This window comes from Notamacropus eugenii, chromosome 2, assembly GCF_028372415.1.
Source record: "Notamacropus eugenii isolate mMacEug1 chromosome 2, mMacEug1.pri_v2, whole genome shotgun sequence".
Lineage (NCBI taxonomy): Eukaryota > Metazoa > Chordata > Mammalia > Diprotodontia > Macropodidae > Notamacropus > Notamacropus eugenii.
In genome coordinates, this window is record NC_092873.1 from 150,372,199 (window position 1) to 150,384,195 (window position 11,997).

The 11,997-nt window shown below is 37.3% G+C and overlaps 1 long non-coding RNA gene across 1 annotated transcript; it reads right to left on the minus strand.

The window, feature by feature from the left end:
- Positions 1-1,226: 1,226 nt before the first annotated feature.
- Positions 1,227-9,925, minus strand: LOC140526442 (uncharacterized). Its single transcript, XR_011974370.1, has 3 exons — positions 9,726-9,925; positions 3,049-3,273; positions 1,227-2,157 (listed from the first exon to the last, which is right to left on the minus strand). It is a non-coding gene; the product is annotated as an uncharacterized lncRNA (long non-coding RNA).
- Positions 9,926-11,997: the final 2,072 nt, after the last annotated feature.

The following is an 11,997-nucleotide window of genomic DNA, read 5'->3' on the forward strand; positions in this document are numbered from 1 at the left end:
CAAAAGGCATTTAATAAGATAGATTAGTTTTTTTTTCTTTTAAGTAGCAATAATGCATTTCACTCACAAACCCAGAGCATATTCTCCAACAAATCAAAACACCACGAGAATGGACCCAGGTGACGTATCTCAAGGAGGCATGCAAAGAAATATGTAGGGATACACAGGTTGGGGGCAAGTGAAGTCAATTCATACATATGGAGGGATAACACATGCCCCCGATATTACAGGGACATTGATGTCTGTCTTCATATTGCTCCTGTGGATCCTTTTCACTGTTGTGTAGTGGTACAATCTCTATATCAGTCTTGAATTTGTACTTCTACTTTATGGTCACATGGTTCCACCAGTCATGAGGTTGTGGCACACCCTTTTTCAGCTCCTAGCTCCACTTAAACTGCCCACACTTCTTTATAGGAACTCTTCTCCCCTACCCCACCTCCTTCAAACAACATTTGTCTAGCTTCCCCAGTGGGAATAGTTCTGACAATTAAAATCTTGGCAAAGTTAAATGATTGGAGGGAAACAGGCAAGAGTGCTCATTTTGGACAAGAATATTTTCCTTCTCTGAAACAACCCTCAAAAGTATTGTCGACGTTGATTTGGAAATAGTTTACTTTGAGGGTCAGGGTGGTGAGGAAGAAGTCAATAAAGATGTCATTGGTATGAAACAAGTTACAATCATGGAAAAGGTTAATTAATTGTTGGTACTTGATACAGAAAATATGTATAAACTCAAAGTCTTGGTAATGGATGAGCAACACCGATGAGAGTTAGAGATTAAGAATTTGTTGCTTTATCTCCAATACCCATCAAGATTTAAGGCACCCTCATTTTAAACAGCAGGGCACAAGTCTTTAAAATGGAATATTCCTAGATTAAAGCCTACATCCACAAAAGGATCCATTACGAACATTTAGCTCCTTTGTTCTATGATCTCCTGGTCATCTCTTATTTGTTCCTTTTAATGAAACATTCAGACCAAGTGTTCTATGTGAATTTCTGGGACCAGTTCCTTCCCCAAGACTATCTCCCTATAAATTAATAAATTGGCATTCTAGTTCATAAATCCATTTATTTGGTTTTGACTCTGGGGTTTTCCTTCATACCAACTAACCCAGTCAGTATTTCTGAACCTAAAAATCCAAAAACCTGGGTCTGGTGAATTTTCCTCTCAAAAAAAAAAAAAAAAATGGGGTGGATATAGTCACGTCCATGAGACCAAGCCCAGAGAAGCCAGCAATTTTTTTAATGAAATGTTAAGAATTCGAGGAAAAGACTTTACTAGCATCAAAATATTCATGACGTAAAAAGTTAGTACCTATCTTTAAGTGAATTAACCAAAGCAGAGAAAAACACTAACAACCCAAGCACAAAAATGGGGGATACATAGTATCTAGCACAAAATGGGTATTTAAATAGTTTATTGAGATAGCTGCACTTCCTAAAAACCACAAAGCTACAGCATCCTACTGCTTTAAAAAATCCATGTTTGCTTTAATGTTTTAAGAGCTCCAGTATCTAACCTCTGTTCAGCTCTGTACTTCTTCCTAGAACAGGCTTTTCCAAAGACTACACTCTCCTTTGAACTGCTTGAAGAAACCTTCTTTTTCCAGTTTTCATCTGTCTTTAATAGAAAGATAAATCAAATGTTCCTGTTCTCAACATTTTTCCATCTGTTATCTGTTCTACTGTCCCCTTCCCATCCCATCCTCACTCAAGGATGTCCATGAATATGGAACCTAATCTCTTTAGAACTTGGGCAGGGGAGAGCGGAGGGAGTGCTGGAGTCCTGCTATTTTGAGCACAAGCAAGCACAGAATTATGGTTGAAGCATTTAGTATAAATGAAATGGTAAAAAGTTAGTTATATTTCTTTACACCTTTCCTAATAAGCTACAAAGGTTTATCTGCTTTTCCAACTCAATGAAAGATAATTAAGAGGAAAAAATGTGCAAATGTTTTTGTTCCTGCTTGTTATGCTCAGTGCTCCCCATTCTACTCTAGCTCAATAGCAAAAAAATTCTGGAAATGGTGCTGAGATTCCATAGATAGGTCAGATTTCTCCAGGCTTGACTGCTAGAAGTTCTATGACTTTCAAATGTTCCAGCTCTTCCATAGGAGGTTGGGTAAAATTTAGTTCCAAGTAGCAGTGTATCTGTAAAGAGAGGATGGTGGGCAAAGAGTCAGAATACTGATTCTCTTGACATTAGCAAAAGAGGCAAGTTAGCTCTCAATCTGTGATGAATCATTCCAAACCAAACCATGGTCACCTCTACTCAGACAAAAATTCTTGAGACTATATCTTGAGACTATACACAAACAACAGGCTCCTTCTAGCCCACATCCTGGACAAAACCGCGTGAACAGAAGTCAGAACTTTCAGCCAGAAAAGTCTCCTTTCAACTATAGATTACAAATAGTTGGTAGGTTTCAGTGGCCAAGTACTTGAAATACTATAGCAAGAGAAGTCCTCCAGTATCGTGGGGTATTATTCATCCTTTGTTGAAGAAGACCAATGACATCACAGGTGATGTCATCTCCACTTTCAAGTGAATTGGATTCATGAGGCAGAGTTGCACAAATTGTCAACCTCATTCCCTCTTCTAAAGCCATAGTAATCAGGAGAAAAACAATGGCCTGGCCTGGTGTGGATGACCTTGATGTCTTCCATGTCTGACCAAACTCTAAGGTGCTCCACATAACCTGCTTCAGCTGCCTTCATGGCCACTGGGACAAACTGTTCTCATCTGCTGGAAGAAGCAGCCATTCCCTTGGAGTAGGCATCCCCCTAACTCACCAACAGGTTTAAAGCCTGTGGGTTAACCTCAACCTGTTTTAGCCTGCCTGCAGAAAGGGTTTACCAGAGTGTGGCCACCGTCCATGCCACAGTTTCTTAGAATCATAGGTGAGAGTTGGGCGACAGGTAGACACCAAAAATGGGTGAGCATCTTTGAAAAGTGCTCAACAAGTCCTCTCACTGGAGGTTCTAATCCTCCATTAATACCCCCAAATAGCCTATTTAGAATGTTGCTGAGAAGGCAACTACCTTATCAGTAAGTTGATTAGGAAGCTCACTTTTGCTCATTTTCTGAGGTCTGTGATTTACAGTTCCAATTTCAGCGAGTGAGGGGGTAAGACCACCATATTGATACATGATTATCTTGCTGGAGACAAAAAAGGAGAATCCAAAGAGGAGGTGATCCAAGGCTGGGATGTGTTTGGGAAACCATACAAAGGACTTCTTAGGAGGATGACATATTTTCGAGGCAGCCTGTTAAATGGGAAAAAAAAAATTTTACAGTCCTTCTGGGATAGAGGTCTCTAAACTTTTGGATCATGTACCCCCAACAGAAAAAATCTTGATCACATATACCCCCAAGACATATGCATCTGTTCTATAAATTTACTACATCTCATAAAATGTATACAAAATGGAAATCTTAAAGGAGCAGAGAAAAACTAAATCTTCAAGAATTTTAGTAATGGTACAAAAACTCATTCTCACTAAAATAATGATATTTTTTATTGAGAACAATACTATTGAATATGCTCATTATATTTAAGATATCAGTTTAACATTTTGTGATACAAGAATTTGAAGGTCAACTTTTAGGCTCAATTGATTTTTATATTTCGTTTCAATAGCCAGAGCTACACACACACACACACACACACACACACACACACACGCACACACACACACGTATGTCTGTGTATACATGCATCATTCTCCATGCTTATTGAATCACAATAGTTGTTTTTAAGTCCTATATACCAATTTTGAAAATGTTTGTTAAAATTTACTTAGTAAATTTCTATCACATTTACTAAAGTTCAGCAGTTGATTCACTACATCAGTCTAGCTGATGGAAAATATTTTGTAATCACTTACTGCCATCTTATGTTCTTTCTTGTCACTACACAACACCAACACTGAGCAGAAAAGAAAAAAAAAAAGACTACAGAAAATCATGCATCATACAAATAGCTTTCCCCAAAAATAAGTAAACGAGCCCAAATATCTAATTTTCTCGTGCTCCGTTTCTTTTAGTAGTAAGCTTAGGTTTGAACATTAAGTTCAGTATTTGGCCCTTGCTATCATTTCTCCTTGTCAGTTACAAAAAGGGAAACATCACAATTACATTGAGCGGTTGAATACATAAAGATCAAATTTTAGATAATGGAACCCACATTCACTATATTAAATACATCTATTTCAGAGATATTAGTAGAATAATGAGGATTTTTCATTTATATTAATATTTTAACCAGAATTTGGAGTTCTGCTTCATAACCAGAGAGCAGAGACCTTAGTGAAGAAATCAACAGACTCTCCTTTTCATTGAACCGTCTCTCCTTCCCAGATTCCTGTCAATACAAAGCAATCGGATATTATGCAATTCCAGATTGCCATTAGTGGGAGCCTTTGTAGTCAATACACACAGCATTTTACTCTAAAAGAATAATGCTAACAAGATGACATTTACATTGATTCTCCAATGCGTGGTAATGTCTCTGGTCTAAACAAACTTCGTTGATGTTCACTCAGAACCATGATATAACCCACGCCATCATTTTGATTATATAATCCTAATGATACTCAATTGTAAAACTGAGATATACCATAACCTTGCGTAGCACCAATGCAATACCCACAGCAGCCACTATGGATATGCATGCGTATTTCCAGGGTAAATTCTCAAAATATAAACTCTTCCTTAAAGATAAAACCAAGACATTTATTCAAACACCAGAAAGTCAAATCCATCATAGTAACAAAGAAATCTATACACATTATCAATGCAGGGAGCACAATCATCTCCAAGCTTTCCCTCCATCAGGCATCCCTTAGCACAAGCTCCCTTAGAAAAATCACTCCCTCTCTCTCACACACACACTAGCTGCTCTACTTGCTCTCTCCCAGCTCTGCCTCACTCTCTTCCTGCAGTACCCTTCCTGCTCCACCCATTCAGCAAACTCCTCCCACCATGAGCTTCATGTGACTTGAGCTGTGGGCTGGACCAAAGCTCAAAGCAGGTCACAGGGGCCTATTAAGGGGCAGGGAAGATCTTCAAACTCTCTCACCATTACACATTGCAATAAAAAAGTGTGGTAACTTTTTAAAGTCTATTATTTATAGTCTATACTTGAGGACTATGACATCTTTTCAACTCTTAATCTAGATCTTTTGAGATGTATTTTTTAACCAGCTTTCCTGATCTGCAGAGCACCTTACATGATATCATCTTGCTTGATTCTCAACAACCTTGGGAGGTAGGTGCTATTATTATCATCATCCCTGCCTTAGTATTTCCACATATGATAAACTCACTTTGGCTACAATTCTTTTGCCATAGTGAGATTACCAAGAATCAATGAGTTCATAGAAACCCAATACCTATATCTGCAATTCAATTTTTATTAAATGCAACTTAAATTTTATTAAATATCACTGCACGGGTTGACAGAAGAATGAGTCAGGACATACTTAGAATTTTTTCTAAGAGGAGGCATAGACCCCAAAAGAGTTGAATACTATCTACTTGGTACTTCTCATCATAAAACAACCTGAATAAAAGAGGACCAAAGGTTTGCCAAGCATATAATTACAAATAGGGTTGTTTTCTAGATGAAGTAAAGGACATGGATAAATGGAAGATATTATGGGCTGTGAAGTTAGAACAGCTCCACCCACATTTTTAAATAGACTCCAAAAACAAATTGAAAAAGTCCAAGTAAAATGGTCTCCACAATTAAAAGGCCTAAAAAACAAAAAGAAAAAACAACCTAGAGACTGAATGGGCAACAAACATTTGCTTTACCTTGGCAAGATTTAGATTTAAGAAAGTCCATTTCCTAAGCATTATTACAGAAGATAGAGAGCAGCACCTCCAAAAAAAGGTATAGGAAGAAGAGAAGTATAGAAACCATAAGGAGAAAACAAACATTAAGGAGATTGATATGAAATCCTGCCAAACCAGATCATCTGGAGAACATTCGCAAATCAAACCAGAAGGATGAATCCAACTCTTCCAAGTATTTATGGTTTCCTAAAAGTGGCAATAGTAAAACCACCACATTTGGATTCTACCAATTAAGTACACAATGAAGTATTTAAGGGAAAAAGTACATCAGTTAGATTAGACCAAATATAAATGAAAGAACTATATAATGGAAATCACAGTTGTGAAAGTATCGTGGGATCAGTTAAAGATATCAAAGGGAAGGAACAGGTGGAAATCATGGATGGTATTATCAAAAAAAAGTGGGGGAGAATTAGAGTATGTCAACAGCTATTTACTCTCATTTTTATAAACATCTTTACAAGAATGGTGTATTACAAACCAAGTATATCCTTGATAATAAATGTGAAGAAAGAGCAGGTGAAGTTTCATTAACTTTTTACATAAGCCCACAGTTTGCCACCAAATCTTTGCTAGGAAGAAGAGATAGAACCCTAGGTAGAAGAATTTTAAACTCATTTCTAAATTAGCAGTAATTATGGTGTTCATGTAGTGCCTTACATTCTACAAAAGGCTTAGCAAACATCTTTATTTGGTTCCCAAAACCCTGAAAGATAGGTTCTATAGGTAACGTCATCTCCATTTTCCACATGGGGGAACCAAAGCTTAAAGATGAAAGACTTCCCAATGCTTACATGGCACATAAGAGTGAGATTTGAACCTAAAGCTTCTGTACTGCTTCTAGAAAGTAGAAGTATAGAATATCATAGGAAGAAAATAGCACACCTCTCCCCACCCCACAGCACTCTTTACAGGATAGTCATGCTTTATTTAGCTGGAGGTTGGGGATAGACGGGAAGCTAGATAGCACAGTGGAATAAAGCACTGGTCATGGAGTCAGGAAGACTAGTTTAAATCTGGCCTCAGACATATGCTGGTTGTGAGACCCTGGGAAAGACACTTAACCTCAGCAGTTCCCTCATTTGTAAAATGGAAATAATAAAATCTAGGTCCCAGAGTTGTAAGGATCAAATGAGCTAATAACTGTAAAACAGCACATAGTAAGCACTATATAAATGCTAGCCATCATCATCGTTATTATTATTCTCTTTCCTTTAAGTTAAGAAAGAAGGTAACTTCTGTTCATCAATATACTCCAGTACTGGTTTTTGCCTCCTCCGGTCATCAACCAAGAGAAGGCAGCATTAAATTGGTCAAAAAGATTTAAAAGCAAGAAAAAATACTGAGAAGTGAATAATAAAGTGCTGCTACCCATCTATCTCCCAAATGTCCTACGTGCCAGAGATTCATACTGTCGGGTTATCTATAAAAATGGTCTTTTAAAAAACATCCACTCAACTATACTACATTAAACAACTAAAATTGTGCTCAAGATTGATCGACCACAATGCAAAGGAAAATATTTTTCTCCCAATATCAATAAAACACACAAGATAACAGAATGTCATTCAGATAGTTCCACAGATATAAAAATGCAATAGAATAGTTGCCTAAGATCCTTTTTTAAAATCACTTGTCAGGCTTAAGTTAACCCAAGGGACAATTAAAGATGATTTGATAACATAATAAAAATTCTAAATCTACACATTAAGACTTCCTTTGTTTTCTCAAAGCCAAGAGGGATTTTTTCTTGATGAACCCCTCTTTCCTTCAGTTCTATGATTTGAATATTAGGCCAGAGCTCCCAAAAGCTTCTAGTCATTGGACCAGCTGAAGGTCTGAGGCCATTGTCTTCTGAGAGGAAAAGGCCAAGGCTAATCACAGTAATTTAGTATTAGAATACATATAACTTAAGTAGGAGCCAAATAGCAAGGCAAACAATGACCTTTGCTTTTTCACAGGCTGGCCCCTGTGCCTTGAACTCATTTTTCCCCCTCTTTAGAATCTCTAGTTTCTTTGAAAGTTCAATTCAAAAGACAAATCTTTTCTGGTCCCTATGCCCATTTATCAGTGCCTTTCTCTTTCCCTTCCCTAAAAAAATTACCTTGCCTATATGTGTAAGCATATTTAGAAGGTCATTATCCTAACTCTCACAGCCATCTTAGGTCTATGATCAAGGATACATTTCCCCCTCATGCTTTTAGAGGTGCCCCCAATTCAGGGGCAATTTTCCAATGTCATGGCTGAAGCCTCCCCAATGTGTTCCCCCAATTCCTTTGTCCTTTTTGAGGATGTCCTGAGCATCCACAAATTTTTTTCCAAATTCTCAAGACAGTGAAATGCTTCCTGGAATAAGGGAAAAAAGTATGTTAACAAGAAATCAATTCTTTTTTTGATGTCATGAACCCCCTTTGATTTTCTGATGAAACCTATAAATCCCTTCTCAGAATAATATTTCTGAATGCACAAAATAAATTACACAGGATAACAAAGGAAGCCAATTATAAATAAAATCACACAAACAAAAAAACAGAATGTCATTCAAATAGTACCACAAATATAAAAATGTAACAGCATAGTTGCCTAGGACACTTTTTTTAAATCACTTGTCAGTCTTATGTTTTTGTGAACAAAATTTTTTTAATATTTTTCTTGGACCTTGGATTAAGACTCCCTATTAGCTCCTCTACCACCCCTCCCTACCTTTCTGCTTCAGGTGCAATTTTATATTTTTGTCATCAGAAACTGCAGTAGTCTATATATAAAGTCAAATTGATGTTCACATCACTGTGTTAGAGTGGCCAGTTTAAAAAAAAAAAAAGAGCCCTTAGCACTCAAATGCTGGAAATGCCACCATTAAGAATCTATTCAATACACATACTGCATTTTATTTCTGTATTGTCCAATTCTCTCCTGAGAAAAGGGGATAGATCCCTCACAGTCCCTAGCACAGTTCTGAGGGCATGATTAGCACTTTAAGCACCTTTAGTTGACAAATACACATTTCATAATTTTCCTTCAAAACTGAGCTGAAATGGCACATACATTTCTTGATTCCCATGCGCAGTTACTAGGGCCTTTCCCTCCTCTCCCTCCTTTGCCGAAAATGGTTGCATGTGTATCTGTGTAACCCACATAAATTCTTAAGATCCCTGTCTAAGCTTCCACTATCACAGATGCCTTGGGTCCAAGAGCAAGGATACATCTCCCTGTTGAGATTCTAGGAATTTTTTTAAGGCATTGGAATAGGAAGGGAGAAAGATTTGTTTTCATCTTAGAAAGGAATGAAAAAGCATTTGTTCAAGACTTACTAGTACCAGCCACTGCGCATATAAATACAAAACTAAGATGATTTTCACTCAAGGAGCTTTCTAATAGAGGTGATGACAGGTATAGAGGATTACAAAATTGGAGCAGGAAGAGACTTTGGAGGTCACCTAGGAGTCCTAGGCCTTCATCTTACAGCTGAAGAAACTGTAGCCCAGATAGGTAAAGGGACCTGCCCCAGATCACTCCAGGGCTAAGAAGCAAAGCTGAGATTTGAGTTCAACATCTCCACCTCCAAATCCAGCACTCTTTCCAACATACATTGTTGGATAGCAGAGCAGGCAGAAATAACTAGAACTAAAAGATTGAGAAGTCAAGGGAAATACTCCAATAATATTCATTTTTAAGAACACAAGACAAAACCAAAATTTATGTACTAAACAAGGTACTAAACCAGCGGAGCAAGGCACAAACAAAAAGCTTAGGTCTCCCAAAACAAACACATAGCATCTGTGCTTAGTCCCTCTCCCTAGTTTCAAGCACCCAAAAATCTCAACATTTAAATTATTTAAAGCTACATGGCCGCAATTACCTGATCCCATTCTTAAAGCAGTCAGTCTCTGTTTGGAGCTCTCCTTTCTTTTCACAGAAACCTGTTTTCTACAAGAGGAGCCTTTGTAGAGCAACTTTCCACTAGAAGGTAATTTCCATTCCTAAGAGAGCCTCCAATAATCTTTCTTCTCTTCTCTCCTTTTTCTGCCTCCCATCCTCTGCATTTTAAGGCAAAGTTATATATAGGCTATCACTATCACAGCTGTTTTAATTTGCACCCTATTGCACCCATCCAATCAAACCCTTACCATACCTTACCTTGTCCTCCTTTCCCCATACATTCCTATTTCCCAGAAACTTGACTTATTTTTATCAAGTATTTTGAACATCTGCCAGAGGTTAAATAGAATTCTATCATGTTAAATAATTGTAAGTTCGTCCAAAAGTGTTCCTTATAAGTAGTCAACTACTTCCCACCTCCCCACCCTCAAGATAGCTATTTCTTTAACCTATATATATACCAAGTTTTGTTGCAAATCAATAGAAATTGCAGGTGTGCCTATTTAAAAAGCACTACCTTTAATGTTTACCACATGTGTATCCTGGGACAAGTTACTTAGCCTGGGCTTCAGTTTTCTCAGTTGTAAAATGAGTTGTGTGACTATATGACCCCTAAATTCCCCTTCAGTACTAGATCTATGAGTTACCAGCTCCAAATGTCATATTCTTTCCACCATGCTATACAACCTCCTAAGGGGAGGGAGAAAGCCTGAAGCCTAAAACAGAGAAGGCAAACAACTGAACCGAATACTTGGGTCTAGTTGAAATATGCCTAAGAGGAAGAGAATGTATAATTATTTTGGAACAGGAATGCCCCAAAACTAAAAAAAAAAAAAAAGGTTATCCTCTACACAGGAATTCTTAACCTAGGGTATAAGAACTTGATTTTTTTTTTACTGTTTTGATGAATATGATTCAGTATAATTAGCCTCCTTTCCAATTCTACATACTTTATTTTATGCATTTACAAACATTGTTTAAAGACGTTCATAATTGCCACTAGACTGACAAAGGAGTTCATGACAAGCAGAAAAGTTACAAACGTCTGATCAAATACAACTTTGCAAGGCTAAGCTGCAGAGTCAGTTCCAATCTTGCATTAGTTAAGAAAATTTGCTCACAGAGAGTTCCCTAGATCAATGAATTCACTTACAGGTCTGGTCCAAAGAGCTAAAAAACAAATAACAAAAAACAAAATGAAAATGGCAATCCTGTGACAGGTTAAAGACAAAAATAATGTTATTAAGTGTTTGTGTTGTATAATAAGTGATATGGACTGTTCACAAAGAACTACCTGTTTTTCCACATCTCCTCCAGGATTTACCATTTTCCTTTTCTGTCCAAGGTCATACAGATAGTAAGTAGAAGGGCCAGGATATGAACTGAGATCTTCTGACTCAGAATCCAACTCTCTTTCCCCTTCATCCATTGAGAGTGAGTTAGTTAATAGACACAGTCATGTTGAGGAGATAGGGAGCAAGTTAAAGACAAAGAGACACCTCAAAGCACTACATGTCAGTTACTATCAAACCACAGATGTAGAGGTAGAAGGAACCTTGAAGGTGACTTCACCAAACTCCTCATGGCATAAGGACAATGGAGGACCACAAAACAAAGGAGAACTTCTTAGAAAAAGGAAGTATGCTGACCTAGATGTTAGTTACTCTTAGACAAAAGTCTAGGCATCCCACCCTAAAAATTACTCTGACAGAAAGACTTCACTTACCTATCACACCCCCACCCCTCTCTACTGATCATTTTTTGTTTAAAGTCTTAACTCAAAATGTCTTAATTTTTTCCACTTTCACTAACTTCCCTTTTGGTCCCCTCTTTTAGCTATTTTTCTTTATTCTCTCATGATGACTCCCTGATTTAAAAAAACAAAATTCACTATCCTGTCAGCCACCTCCACTCTAACTTATCTGTCCTTTATTGTTCTAGTTTTTTTCTAACCATCTTCCAATTGACAGTTTTAAACATATGGATTACATTTATAAGCACTCATATATGTATTAAGCATACATAAGACATCCTTTCTGACTTAAAGAAAGGGTGCAGACATTGAGAACACCCCCAAGAAGCATTGTGGTCTAGCTAGAGTAAAAAAAACATTAAACATGAGAAAAAAAGAAGGGAAGACTTTAGTTTAAGTCTCACCTCTGCCATTTATAACTGATGTAACCTCTCTGTGCCTCTATTTCTTCATCTGTAAAATGGGAAGACTACTTATAACCTTCAGGATGGTTGTAGGA